This window comes from Lasioglossum baleicum, chromosome 13 (assembly GCF_051020765.1).
Source record: "Lasioglossum baleicum chromosome 13, iyLasBale1, whole genome shotgun sequence".
NCBI classification, from domain to species: Eukaryota; Metazoa; Arthropoda; class Insecta; order Hymenoptera; family Halictidae; genus Lasioglossum; species Lasioglossum baleicum.
In genome coordinates this window covers 7,361,539-7,374,880 of record NC_134941.1, presented here as the reverse complement: position 1 = coordinate 7,374,880, position 13,342 = coordinate 7,361,539, and the positions used below count along the sequence as shown (strand labels likewise).

Sequence of the window (13,342 nt, the reverse complement as noted above, 5' to 3'; positions counted from 1 at the left end):
ATTTTTTTCCACTGTTTCATGGAACAAAAATGATGACTAAGTTCGGTAGTTCAAAGTCACTGTAAACATGTACACCTTCGATTTAAACCTTAATAAAACGACTAAGAAAAATCGCACATAAAGTTTTTTGGTGTCGTTGTAAAGAGGAGACTTTGATCTTCAAATCTGTGGAAGATTCATTCTCGAAAAAATTTTTTAATGTTTGTAGGGACGATTGAAGTGGTGGTATTTTCGAAGGAAAACATGCGTTCAGTTTTCCACCAATCAGATCGTGCAAAATTGTCTTCGGCAAAAATGAATGATGGTTAGAAAAGTAGAAGTCTGAAGCTTTAAAATGAGAGCAGGATGATTATTGTGCTATTTGTTGGAACAAAATCATCACTGTTTAAACGTCGACAATACCTCGAGACTGTGAAATTTAGTGTTCAAATTCTTTTAGGATATTCTGTACACTTTTTTGGATCGTGTTATTTCAAAATCGTGTAAAAAAGTATGCGAGAAAAGATATTTTCCACGCGCAAAAATGTTGGTGCTCGATTATCCGGATTTCTCCGACCAGCGCGCGAGTTGATTAGTTCGGGTAATCAAGGCTCCTCTGTATTTGGAACGTAATGGACCCTAAGCTTTATGTAACGCCGACAGATTGCTGCTGGCAGATTGTACGCACGCGTGTTACGTCAATTTAAAAAAAAAGGCCTTCCCCGGCGGTGATTAATTGGTCCCAGTGCAACTAGGTCCCAGCATTGGTTCGTGCGCCCGTGGTTCTTACGTAAACTTTAATCGGCTTTACCACTCAATCTGGCGAGGTGAAAGTTTTTCGTAGTTCGTACAGCCATCATGGAGGTGAATTCGACGACGTCCAAATTGGGCGGCTCAATATTTCCGATAATTAATTCGAGACACGACAGACGCGTCCCGCGGAAGTCAACCTGTTTCGCCGAATGAGAACTCTGTTCGGCTAATTAGAGATCTCGCATATTCCTCGATTTTTTTTTTATATTTTTAATCAAATGAGACAGTTCAATTAAAGTGGCACAGTTCAATTACCTTCATCGGTCGGCCGAGAAGAAAGAACTGATCACGAGCCATCGAGGAAACAGCATTAAACGTTATTAACCTTATGCCTCCGCCCAGCAGAGGAGTTAATTATTTCTTTGCTCGTTTGGTATCGATGTTATTATTCATTATAAAACATGTACAACGATCAAAGACCAATGATCAATGAGAAAATTTAATATACGGATATATACTCGAATATATGTATACTCGGATATACCAGCTTCAGATTTTCGAAAAGAATTTTTATATGAATAAAATTAAATCTGTTTATTTACTTTTTATCCCAAATTTATTAAAAACGAGGCTATTTTCGAAATTCATTTGTCGGGGTCTAGGAGACCCCACCTTACTATTTATGTGTTATTAGAACTTACCTTGCGCGGGTTAAAAATCTCACAATTAAAAGGTTTGCATATATTAGACTCTGTCAAGTAAAGGGATTAATTATTTCTTCGCTCGTTTAGTATCGATGCTATTATTCATTATAAAACACGTGGCAATGAAAATGGAATTTAAAAAATCTCACAAAATTAAAAAAGGTTTGAATATTTCTATTCTCTTGAGCATGTGTAATAAAAGTCGCTGGGAATCTGAATAAATTCTTCTTACTTCTACAAAATAATTTATAACAAATTTAATTTGTAACGAAAATGAGGTGTAATCGAAAAAACTAAAAACATTAGAAGAGTTGTTATTTTCAGCCTATCAATCTGTTCGCTACCATCGTCACAAATATGTGACAACCATAATCTGACAGTTCACTTAAAAACAGTAAAATTAATTGCATGCACTCTTCGTTGTTTAAAGTCATAGTAGAATGCATAATTTTCCGAGAAAATCTGTGACTTTCTTCTGCTAAACTGTTTTAATAATTCAAAATTGGGTACGTTGCATTTCATAAAACTTTCGAACCAGAGAGGTAAGCAACGAAACAAATGCTGGCAGCGAACATAAATTCCCATTTCACTCCAGCTTGTTGCAGTGCAGCTAGAAAATTTTTATTTTGGACACATGCACGACGAAACGCGTCGTATTGGGGGAAGGTAGAGTGTGAACAGGACTTCATCAGCCGTGAGAGATGCAATCTTCAATACTAAGTAATGAATAATGATAATTAATAACTTCAGTCGTTCATACGAATAAAACAGACAAGACTTGAATCACACAAAAGTGACGCAGCAGGAAGGTGTGAAGAGGTTCCACTCGGAAGTAAACAGCCGTTAGCGGCGTGACGAAATTGCAGCAGGTCCCCACCTTTTTCGTTCCTCTCGCGTTTTTCACGGCCGCTGGACTAACCCGAAGTCGATTAAAACGGCGTCGTCTTCGTGGACCTCTGACGAGTAGGAAGATAGAGAATCCGTTCGACTTAATGCCTGATTATTCATCGTGAGAACAAATCATAAACGCCCGGTATCCTTGCCGAGCATTAATTCAACGCGGTAATGAACTCGCTGGAGAAAAAACACCAGGAGCGTCGAGGTAGAAAAACTGAGGGAACGAAAGATTCCACGGGACGGTCCACTTGATTCATGGTGGCGCGCGCTTAACACCTTTACCGGCACGTTGAAACGAAACTGTGATCGTTATTCGAACATTTCGGAACGCCCAGGCCAAGTAATTACTTTCCGAGCGTTTCTTTGTTGGACGACTGATCTCGAATAGGAAGGATGTTTAGTATTGCCTAAGCAGGCTGTTAGCTATTCCTCATGGTGTCGTTCTATTAGGCTGGCAAGAAAGTAATTTTGGTATTTTAACCCCTTGCCGTATTTTAACGAGTCAGACCCGTCATGAAGATTTTAACCAATTTTAAGAAATATGAATGTGTTTTATTTTAGATGAAATAAAATTTGATTCGTTTGTAATCAATATTTAAGCATTAAAATAAATGTGGCCATATAAAAAATGTAAGTTTTCTTTTCGTTTCGTTTCGTTCTTGACGTTTTAATCGCTGTAATTACAAAGAAAATGGTACGGCAAGGGTGGTGCGGTTAAGGTGAAATGAAAAACCCAATTTTATTATTCAATAAGTAGCAATCGCAGCTTTATGAAAATGGCCAATAACTTTATTAAGCTACCAGAAGGATGGCAAAAGGTCATCGAACAAAATGGAAAATATTTGATCGATTAAAGTCCATTGCTTAAAGAAATTTTTATTTCACCTTAAAATACCGAAATTCCAGATTAGGTCCCCCCACTCTACCTTCCCTTCTACGGCGCTAAACAGAGAGTAATTTGGTGTCGCTAGATGTAACCCCCCGCGATTTATTTTCTGGTAGTGATTAGGTGGTGAGTATAAATATATAAACCCTTTGATACCCCTTTCTCCAAGGCCCTGTGCGACTTACAACATCTTCCTGCAAAAAAGAATACACGCAAATACCGTCCTTCATTTTCGAAATGTACAGTTACCACCCCCTGAGACTGACCTTTTCCGTAAGTTTGGACGACTCCGAGGACTACCTCTATATTTATGTTAATACCAAAAAATAGCAATCGAATTAACGCTAATAACAGGCCCTTAAATTTTGAACATTTACGATGCATAATCTCGCAGCCGAGCCGATGGCCGTTAAAGTTACGTTTATGAACATAGTCGTATAAATCGCGAATAAAATTTGCATCTCTTAAGGATAAATGAAGCTTAAGTGCCATACGCAATTATTTATCCCGTGTCCACCGCGGAACCGTTATCCTTGCAAATTGAGTTAACATAATCGAGCTCATCAATAGGTGTCATTGAAAAATTCTCGAGATGTCCTTGCTTACTATGAACTTTTACGGTCTTCCGTGTATTAATCCGTTGAAAAGTAAATTTATTAGCTGTACAAATAAGTTCGGTGTCTTGTGAGCATACTTTTGATCTTTATTTATAAAAAAAAGTAATACTCAAACGGAATTTCCTTGTTTTGTTACACCTAGTGTCTCAGCAAGTTTCCGTTGTGTTTAACAAGGATTTTCATTCAATAATTGCTCTAATTCCTCGCCCTGCAATTTTTTCGGCATTCCACTGCGTTCTCCCCATCGCTGACAAGGGAAGGACCCCAAGTGTCCGACTTTGATTTTGATAATTTCCTGTGAAACGATGGTATATGGATGCCTAATGATATCTGAAAAATATTAGGTGTAGTTACTCAATAGTTTTAAAGATATAAACAATTAAACTTTCAAGTTTTTGAAGTTCCATTAGCCGTGTAAGCACAGGTTGCGTGAAAGTTCAATTGTTTATATCTTTAAAACTATTAAGTAGCTACGCCTAATATTTTGCAGACATCATTAGGGATCCATACACTATTGCCTCACAAAAGATTATCAAAATCGAAGTCGGACACTTGGGGTCTTTCCCTTCTGAGATCAAAATTTCCACTAGGAATCCTTTGGAACCACTTCCTGCACGTTCTATAGGTTACAGCATTTTCACCTAACGCGGGGACAAATCATTTTCGTAGCCTCAGCAGCATTTTTCTTTGACTCAAATGCAAAAAGAATACAGTGTCGAGACTGTGTAGTTTCTTAAACGCTATGCTGCAAAGTATTGTTTTTCGAGGCTCTGTACCAATTAGATGCTGTTGATGCTTTAAAACACCAAAGCGGCGGGAGAAAATTATAATTTGAATTGCAATCACAATTGAATATATGTAAGGGCACCGAACTTATTGATGATATTGATAACGCTCCTTATCCTTGAAGCAGAGACTGAAGAACACTCTTGTGGGGTTCCTGGGTGCGAGTAGACATTGATTTTTCTATTTTTGACGATTGGTCAACATGCGTGGCGGCGCGCTTACGCGAACACAGCTCGCCGCACACCAGTCGCGGTCGATCGGATCCCCGGAACGATTACATAAAAAGGGAACTATGTAAAAGATGTCTACACGGTCGGGCGTCAATTACGGGCCGAACAGGCAATCACGCGGCAATTATGAATTCGTCACGAATAATGAATATCGACGCGTCTCCGCGGGTGTCTTGGCGGAGATTCATTGTCGGCATCGAATCGCGAAAACGGGAGCGGGCCTAAAGTGTGATCCTACACGAGATGGCCGCCGGCAAATTGATGCGGTCGAAAAAGCGAGGGGAAAAAAAGTTACAGGAACAAAATTTCTTTTACGTGAAAGAAACGCGTTTCTTCGGGAATTTAATGCCGATGGAAGGGAATATAGTGAGCGGAGAGGATCACGCGAGGTTCAATCGTTTGATAAAAAAAGAAAAGAAAAATGACCGCGTGTGATCTGTTTAGCTTGGCTGAATTATCGAGCCACGCCATGGGCCAAAGTACGTATTACACCTGCTGTCAGGATCAGAGGCCGCGGGTAGGGTGACGGTTACGATTCACGAAGGTGGCTGATGCTTGATGCTGTTCGTTGCTGCTGGTTGATGCTGTTGCTGCGTGTTCCGTGGCAGCGGAGAGTAAAAGAAAGAAGAAAAATGTACGGTTACGGTAAAGCAATGGAGACCCGAGGTCGCGGAGGGGTGCAATTTTCGCGGTTCGCATTTTTCGCCATTACTGTACATACCGTTATTTCACGGTAATCGTGTCTCATCGTTCCTCGGCCTGGTTCCACCTCGGAGCCACCTGCTTCGCGTACACCGACTCGAATTAACGTCGATGTTGACTTGAAAGGTTACTCGAACAACGGTCCCCTACCGGGATACGTGTTTGAACTTTATTTTTAACTCTCTGTCTCGCTCGTCGGCTCTCTGTTCTCTCGCAACGGTCACTTTTTCGGCAAACCGACGCCTCACGCCGCTTAATTATTTGTTATTAACCCTTCGCGGATCAACGTCGACGTTTCACGATGGCGGGATCGTGCGTCTAGTTTGTTGCAAACTTATAATTTCATTACTAGGGAAGACCTTTTCGGAAGACACGTCTGCTGCTCGAAGTTGCAAACATATAATTTTATCATTAGGAATGATCGGTGTATGTGGTCCAGTACATATTAGCACATCGTTATCTCCGCTGAAGATATGAAAAAAACTTTGTTAATTAAATTTTTTCGGTATAAAAAGGACTACAATATGACAACAACAGTTTTTTTTGTAGGTGAAAGAGTTTCGGAGATATTTTTTTCTATAAAATTCTCTATCAAAAAGTGGTAACACATGTATGTCGAACTATTATTAATTTGAGGGATATTTCAACTTTCTTCAATTTTGTCGATTTCCAATTTTTTTTAACAAACAAATGTTAAATTTGACTTCGATGTGTTTTGTATCACGGATTAACACAAATTGTAATTATATTATTACGGATTTTATGCATTTATAACAAAAATGAATACGTACAATTTTCAACAGTGGAGGCATTAAAAAGATTTAAGGCCACCACTGTTTTAGATTCACCTTAACAAGATAATTAAACTTTTATTTGGCTCCTACGTCTTGCTGTCGATGCAAACATTTATTTATTTCGCGTAAAGATCCGCAGTCTAATTATTATACAGTGTGTTTTAACGAACAGCTACATTCCAGAAGGACACATAACAAATTTCATGAATTTCTGAGAATAAATGAATTGAATGGCGAAGTACACTTTTGAGTTTCATGTAATAAAAATGACTCGTAAAAGAAACAAGTTCAACATTCAACAATACACCGTTGGAACTTAGCACGAACGTGTATCATCATAAATTCAGAAAGGGATAAAATAAAATTAATAAATAAACAGCCATGAAAACCGGAGAATAAACCGAGACACCGAGCGCGTTGAAATGTTGCATGCGCAGCTAAACGTAAATTGACAAATTAGTTTTATTACGGGGTTGATATTAATGGGATCTCCTAGCGTTGAAATAAATGAACGGGACATATAAATGGTTGGCGATCACGCGCGAATTCGACGCGGCCGCGCTCTTAAATCATGCGAGATTAATTCATTGGAAATTAGTCGCATAAGAGGCCCACGATATAATATTTCTTGCGAGGCCTGGGTGCAACGAAGGGCATCCGGATTACACGGAAAACAAGTTGTCCTTCGGTGTTTTTAAGAGCCATTTCAAGCAGGCGCTCATAGAGAGACCATTTTCGTTCCAGAATATTCGTGTTCGACGTTTTTTCAAGAGCGATTCGTGGGCTTAAACGATGAGGGGACTAATTAACAACGAGGGCCGTTTCAGCCGCGGGCGATACACGATCTCTACACCAAACGATATATATTTCTCTTTTCTCTCGAACACGCGGTGCCATATTTTTTGTTGTAAAGAAGACGTCGGCTTCTACTTTCTTGCCCCCCTTCCACCCCTCTCCGCCATTAACGTCCCCGCTCTTAATTATACCCTTAGTTTCCCATTAAAAGTGTATCCGCTTGTTGCGCGACGACCAAACGTAAATTAAAATAATACGAATTCATACACGTGAAATTAATTTCATGGCTCCCCCACTCTCGTCCCTCGTCAGGTTAATGGGAAGCATTTGTTTTCTTCGTCGGTGAAATTATGACGATTGGAACATTTTACTTTCCGCGGTGGAAGCATTAATATGAACCCTAATAAGTTGCGGATTTTATGCATTTGTAATAAAAATTATTACATCGTATACAAAAGAATATTTACAAAATTTAAAACTCCAGTTGCATTATTTCCATTTAATTTTCAATTAATTACAAAACATTCTCCTCCAACCACAATGCACCAGAGTTGGGCATTAATCGATTAAAATTCTAATTCTGATCGATTGATTAATGTGTACGATTAAAAATCATCGAAAAGTTAATCGTCAATCGTTGATTAAAAGAAGAAATTATCGAAAAATCGACGATTGGATCAATCGATTAATGAAGTCAATCGTCGATTAAATAAAGAAATCATCGAAAAATCGACGATTGATCCAATCGATTGATGAAGTTAATCGTCAATTGTTGATTAAAAAAAGAAATCATCGAAAAATCGACGGTTGATTCAATCGATTAATGAGGTTAATTGTCAATCGTTGATTAAAACAAGAAATCATCGAAAAAAGAAACATAAAAGCACGTAAACAGAGTTTGTATTATATGTATATAGACCAAATGACAATACACCTAAACTTAGTGTAAATTTTTTTCAGTATTCATACAGTTTTGATTCCGTATTTCATTTCGCAATCTCAACAGTTAATCATTAATCAATCACCCGATTAACGATTAATAAGTATTTAATCGTTAACCGCAATTTTAACGAGTAAACTAGGAGATTAATTGTCAATTGCGATTACCGATTGAAGTAGAAATTTAGTCGTGAATCGTTGATTAAATTTTTGCCCAACTCTGCAATGCACAACCATTCTACCCATCTTCCCCCAACGAGGCCTAACACCTAAGCAACCACTTCTGCGTTAATGTCAATTAAATCCATCAAAATACCTAAATTGCTCTAGCCCCAAAATGTGAGGACAGTCAAGTATCTTACAATTTTTATTTTGCATAAAGAACCGTAGTCGAATAATAAGGGGTTAAAATATTCTCCGCTCACAATGGACGACCATTCATCCCCATCTTCCCCCAACGAGGCCTGACACCTAAGCAAATCACCCTTAAAGTCAATCAAATCCATGAAAACAGCCGAAATACCAAAATTGCTCGAGCCCCAAAATTCGAGGCGTAGTCAAGAAACCATCACGTGAAAAAGGGGACCACCCCCCGCTGCACCACTGATTGTCTCAATCACGTGTAGTCTGGCTGTGACAGGTTGTCCGTAAAATTAGATCCCGGTCGAAGAGGATCTATCGGTGGTCCTGATCCACCAAATCATATTTAACACCCCGTGTGCACGGGGGTCAGGAGAGGGCGGTTTGTGCGCCGGGTGCGCGTGTATCCCCGATCTCCGAAATTAGGGTCGAAAATCATGACACGTCCTCCTCTCGGTTCTTTCTTCGTGAACATACACACACGCACACAGACGGGGTTGTACGGCCTCATTCCGTCGCACAGGTGGTGCGTTTCCCCGTGGGAACTCGACGAACGGAGTCTTCCCGTGTTGGGAAGAGGCCCGAAGGGTCTGTCCTTTCCTCTTGCAGTCCACCCCGCGGCGAAGGGCCACGAAAAAGCCCCGCAAGTGTGTCCTATACCCACCCTGAATCGGGCCACTGTTCTCTCGGGGGCCCGTTTCGCCTTCACCGAAAAGGGAGACATACCTTTTTCTGACATAGAGCGGGAGAGAGAAGGAGAGAGAGGATCGGAGCATGGATGCGGGGCCCATCGACAATCGGGGATCGAAAAGGTGCGTGTGCTCTGAAGGAAGTGTGCTGCTCGTGTGCTGCTCGTGTGCTGTCCTTGTGCCGCTACTCTCTATAGATCCGACAGCGGTTCTCGAATTGCTTAACGCCCGCCTTGATCGGCCAGTTGTCAGCCCTAACACTTTGACTACCGCACAGAGCTCGAAATCGATAAATTTCGTGACATTTGCCGGAAAAATTGACGTTCTCGATTTGGCATCCATTTAACCGTTTGTACTTGCAGTTATTTTAACATTAAATCTAACACCACCGGTCACATAACCGGCTCCAGATTTTTTATTTCACAATTATTGAAATTATAAAGATGCTTTACATTTTTAAAAAATTAACAAATACTTTAATTTTATCTATACCACTATACATACTATAATCATTTACCACAAAAGCATCTTTGTAATTGCAATAATTGATATTTTTATATATATATATATATATAAGATTAAATAAATTTAATCTTGTTATTTCTATAAGGCATCATGTATCGGCTACTTTTAGAGCTCGGTAGGTTTAGGGTTAACTCGAAAATTAAACATTTGTTCGACCTAGAATATTTCCATTCTCTATGATATTTTCAATTTCATGGGTATGCAATTGATATAATAACTCATACAATACTGAAATGTTTAGTAATTGATTAGATACCGACATATTTAATAATGTAAACAAAATTTGGATAACGGTACAGCAATTTTTAGTGACGACTCACAAGGGAAGGGATTTTGATCATTTTTTGTTAGACGATGGTATATGGATCCCTAATGATGTCTGCAAAATATTAGGTGTAGTTACTCAATAGTTTTAAAGATATAAACAATTGAACTTTCATACCTTCTTGGTATACCATGATTTGCAGCTCAAGTTTTCGAAGTTCAATTGTTTATATCTTTAAAACTATTGAGCAACGACACAGGGATCCATATACCATCGTCTCACAAAAGATTATCAAAATCGAGGTCGGACACTTGGGGTCCTTCCCTTGTCAGAGTCACCACTCGAGTACTAAGGGTTAACCCCTTGCCGTACCATTTGCTTTATAGTTACAGCGATTAAAACTTCTCCGTGCACAAAAATGTCGTAGAAAAGAAAAGAAAATATATAGTTTTTGTATGGCTACATTTATTTTAATGCTTAAATATTGATCGTAAACGAATGAAATTTTATTTCATCTAAAATGAAACGCGTAACATTCATATTTGTCAGACTTTGTTAAAAACCTTCATCACGAGTCTGGCTCGTCAAAATACGGCAAGATAGCATTATTCCGAGGAAAGGTCTTTTCTTCAGTCAGTCTGATAATTAATGGCACACTTGATTGAAAAATTGAACGACCAAATTAGTTCCTTTGTAATTGTCGTTCTGCAGTCGTTAAAGTTATTAAACACTGTAAATTTCTTCCATCTTCTATTCTGATACTTCCCAACCCGGAAATGCCACTCTGTATAAAGCTACTACACGTCACCATTTGCATGAAGACTGGGCAAGAAAGAACCTGGTTATTCATGGATTAATAAGGGAGCGATAAAATGAGTACACTCTAAGTGCGCACAATGTGTCCTCGTGAGCGAAGCAATTTCCATGAACGTGTGGAAAAAATTAACAAATTGAGCGTGCCCGTTATGAGCAACTTGTAAGCGCGACATTGAACCTCTTTCCAGTCGGTGGTTGTTAACAAAATGTAGGCATCAGAGTCGTTTTCGAAAAGACTGTAATTCGCATTCGTGATTTTCCAGGTCGCGTGTATGTGTAGGTACACGGCGCTTGCAGTAAAGGGGTTAACGATCCTCGGGGTCCTTGTAATCATTAAAAAAAGATCCCATTACCGTATCACTTCTCTCTGAGGCCGCAAAGACTTAATTTAGTCGGCGCAAGAATCTGACCACGTCTGTTATCTCAATCGGGCGTTCTCGCTACCGAAAATAATGGGCACCGATAAAGAAGGTGGAAGCGTTCCCGTGAAGTCGCCCAAAAGGAAGGCCCCCAGAATATTTATTGATCGTTACGAGAATGCCAAATACTTGGCGAGCACCGGCGTGCTGCCACGGTCCATTTCGTGTCGCGGTTTCACCGTAATTTCGGTATGATTTACAACATCCGATTGATGAAAACGAAGGAAGCGCGCAATAAAGAAGCACGCACGATCCTTCGATTTCGATTCCGCCTCTGATCTCCCCGGTGAAAATTCAATATCCATGTGTGCTGCGACTATACCTTCAGAACATATTCATTTACTATCAAAGAAACCCTATAAGTCTACCCTGTGTTTTCTCGGACGACAAAGTAACACGCTACAGCTTAAAAATGTTTAAAAATATCATAGAACACTTAGAGTACATAGTTCAGTGCTACGAGGTGCAAATATTCGAAAGAAGTTAAGGAAATTCTATATTTCCCGTTGTCTTGTAATATAATATAACAAAAATTGAATGCAGGGAAGTTTTCTAGCCTTTTCATCCCAGCAGGTCTATCAAGCTTACAAGGGTTTTGATAATTTTTTGTGAGACGATGGTATATGGGTCCCTAATGATGTCTGCAAAATATTAGGCGTAGTTACTCAATAATTTTAAAGATATAAACAATTAACATACTTTGTTGATATACCATGATATGCAGCTCAAGTTTTCGAAGTTCCATTCTTTACATCTTTAAAACTATTGAGCTGACTAAACTACATCTACTATTTTGCAGACATCATTAGGGATCCATATAACATCGTCTCACAAAAGGTTATCAAAATCGAAGTCTAATACTTGGGGTCCTTCCCTTGTTAGTGAAGTTTTTGTTATTTCAATTTTGCTAGAGTCACAAGAGTCCCCATCAAACCTCCGATGGATTCAGTCACGAGAAAAAATTTTTTGACGACAAACGTGTTTTGTTGTGCAAAAATATTTTACAACTGAATAACGAAAAATGTCATTGGCGTTAGAGTGTAATATCGATGAAATATTGCTCGTATTTTGTAAGTATCAGCGTTAAACGAAAACAGAAGTGTTTGAATAAAAGGTAAGCAATTTTAGCAGTACACTGTTCGTACACTTGATTGTTCCGTTAATCGATGTTTCGATAATCAAACCGTTCTTTAATCGATCACCCCATTAAACGGTATCCGGGTAATTAACATTTCGCTGTACACGCGAGCTCGCACCTGATCGGAAGAGGTTTCCCTTGAAATCGTTGGTTGTCGAACAGGTTTGCTAAATGCTTTCTTAGAACAATATTGAAATTGTTCAGTAAATATTTTTATCCCAATTATAGCATAGTGAAATATCTTTCCTTACCTTTATTCTGTTTCTCTTTGTTTTCGAATTTGTTCAATTATCCTTGCATCCAGACCACCTGCTGCTTTCCTTACTTCCAATCCTTCGCATCAATTTCTGTAAAATTATAATAAACAAAATAATTGTAGAGAATCACTTCGAGATGCCTGAAAAGATTTACACAAATCGGATTTTATTGAGAATGATTGTTTTACTAGGTGATATGAAGAAGAAATTGCTGCACAATAAGTAGTAAACTATTTTAAAAAAATAGTAGACTTTAAATAACACAAAATATAAATGCGTTCCTTTCACAACGCTATATTTCTTCGACATTGCCATTACCATGGTGCTACAGTATGGTGTTAAAGCTTTTACTTGCACGTGTGTACGAGATTCTTGTTCGAGGCAAAATTTAACCCAAAATAACTGGTAACTTTCGGAAGCTATTACGTAGTAATAAGTAACTACTATGCTGTCATTAACTTTCTTAAGCGATCCAGGCTCCGATTCAATTGCTCTCATTGCACGAAGTGGGTTATCGCCAAAATTCACAATGTAAATAAATATTCAAAACCATAATTGCCAGTTACCGAATGGCAATATTCAGAACTTCTCGCAATGTTTTACGTTCATTGCATGCGACATCATTACACATTCCGCTGCTCATATGTAATTATATTATTGTATTTATTGTATTTAACATACATTTATATGCAAATAACGTTGTTGCAACATTATAATTAAAATACATATCGTGGTTGTCAAACTCTTATTTAATCCCAATTTAGTAATCAACATATTCTTTCCAGTCGTGT

At 38.7% G+C, this 13,342-nt stretch overlaps 1 protein-coding gene across 1 annotated transcript in view; it reads right to left on the bottom strand.

The window, feature by feature from the left end:
* The window catches only part of LOC143215314 (tubulin monoglutamylase TTLL4), a 38,613-nt gene extending 25,977 nt beyond the window's left edge, over positions 1–12,636 (bottom strand). The window contains exon 1 of the mRNA XM_076437360.1: positions 12,546–12,636. The gene's annotated coding sequence lies outside the window, so the exon portion shown is untranslated. The remainder of the gene's footprint in view (positions 1–12,545) is intronic.
* Positions 12,637–13,342: the final 706 nt, after the last annotated feature.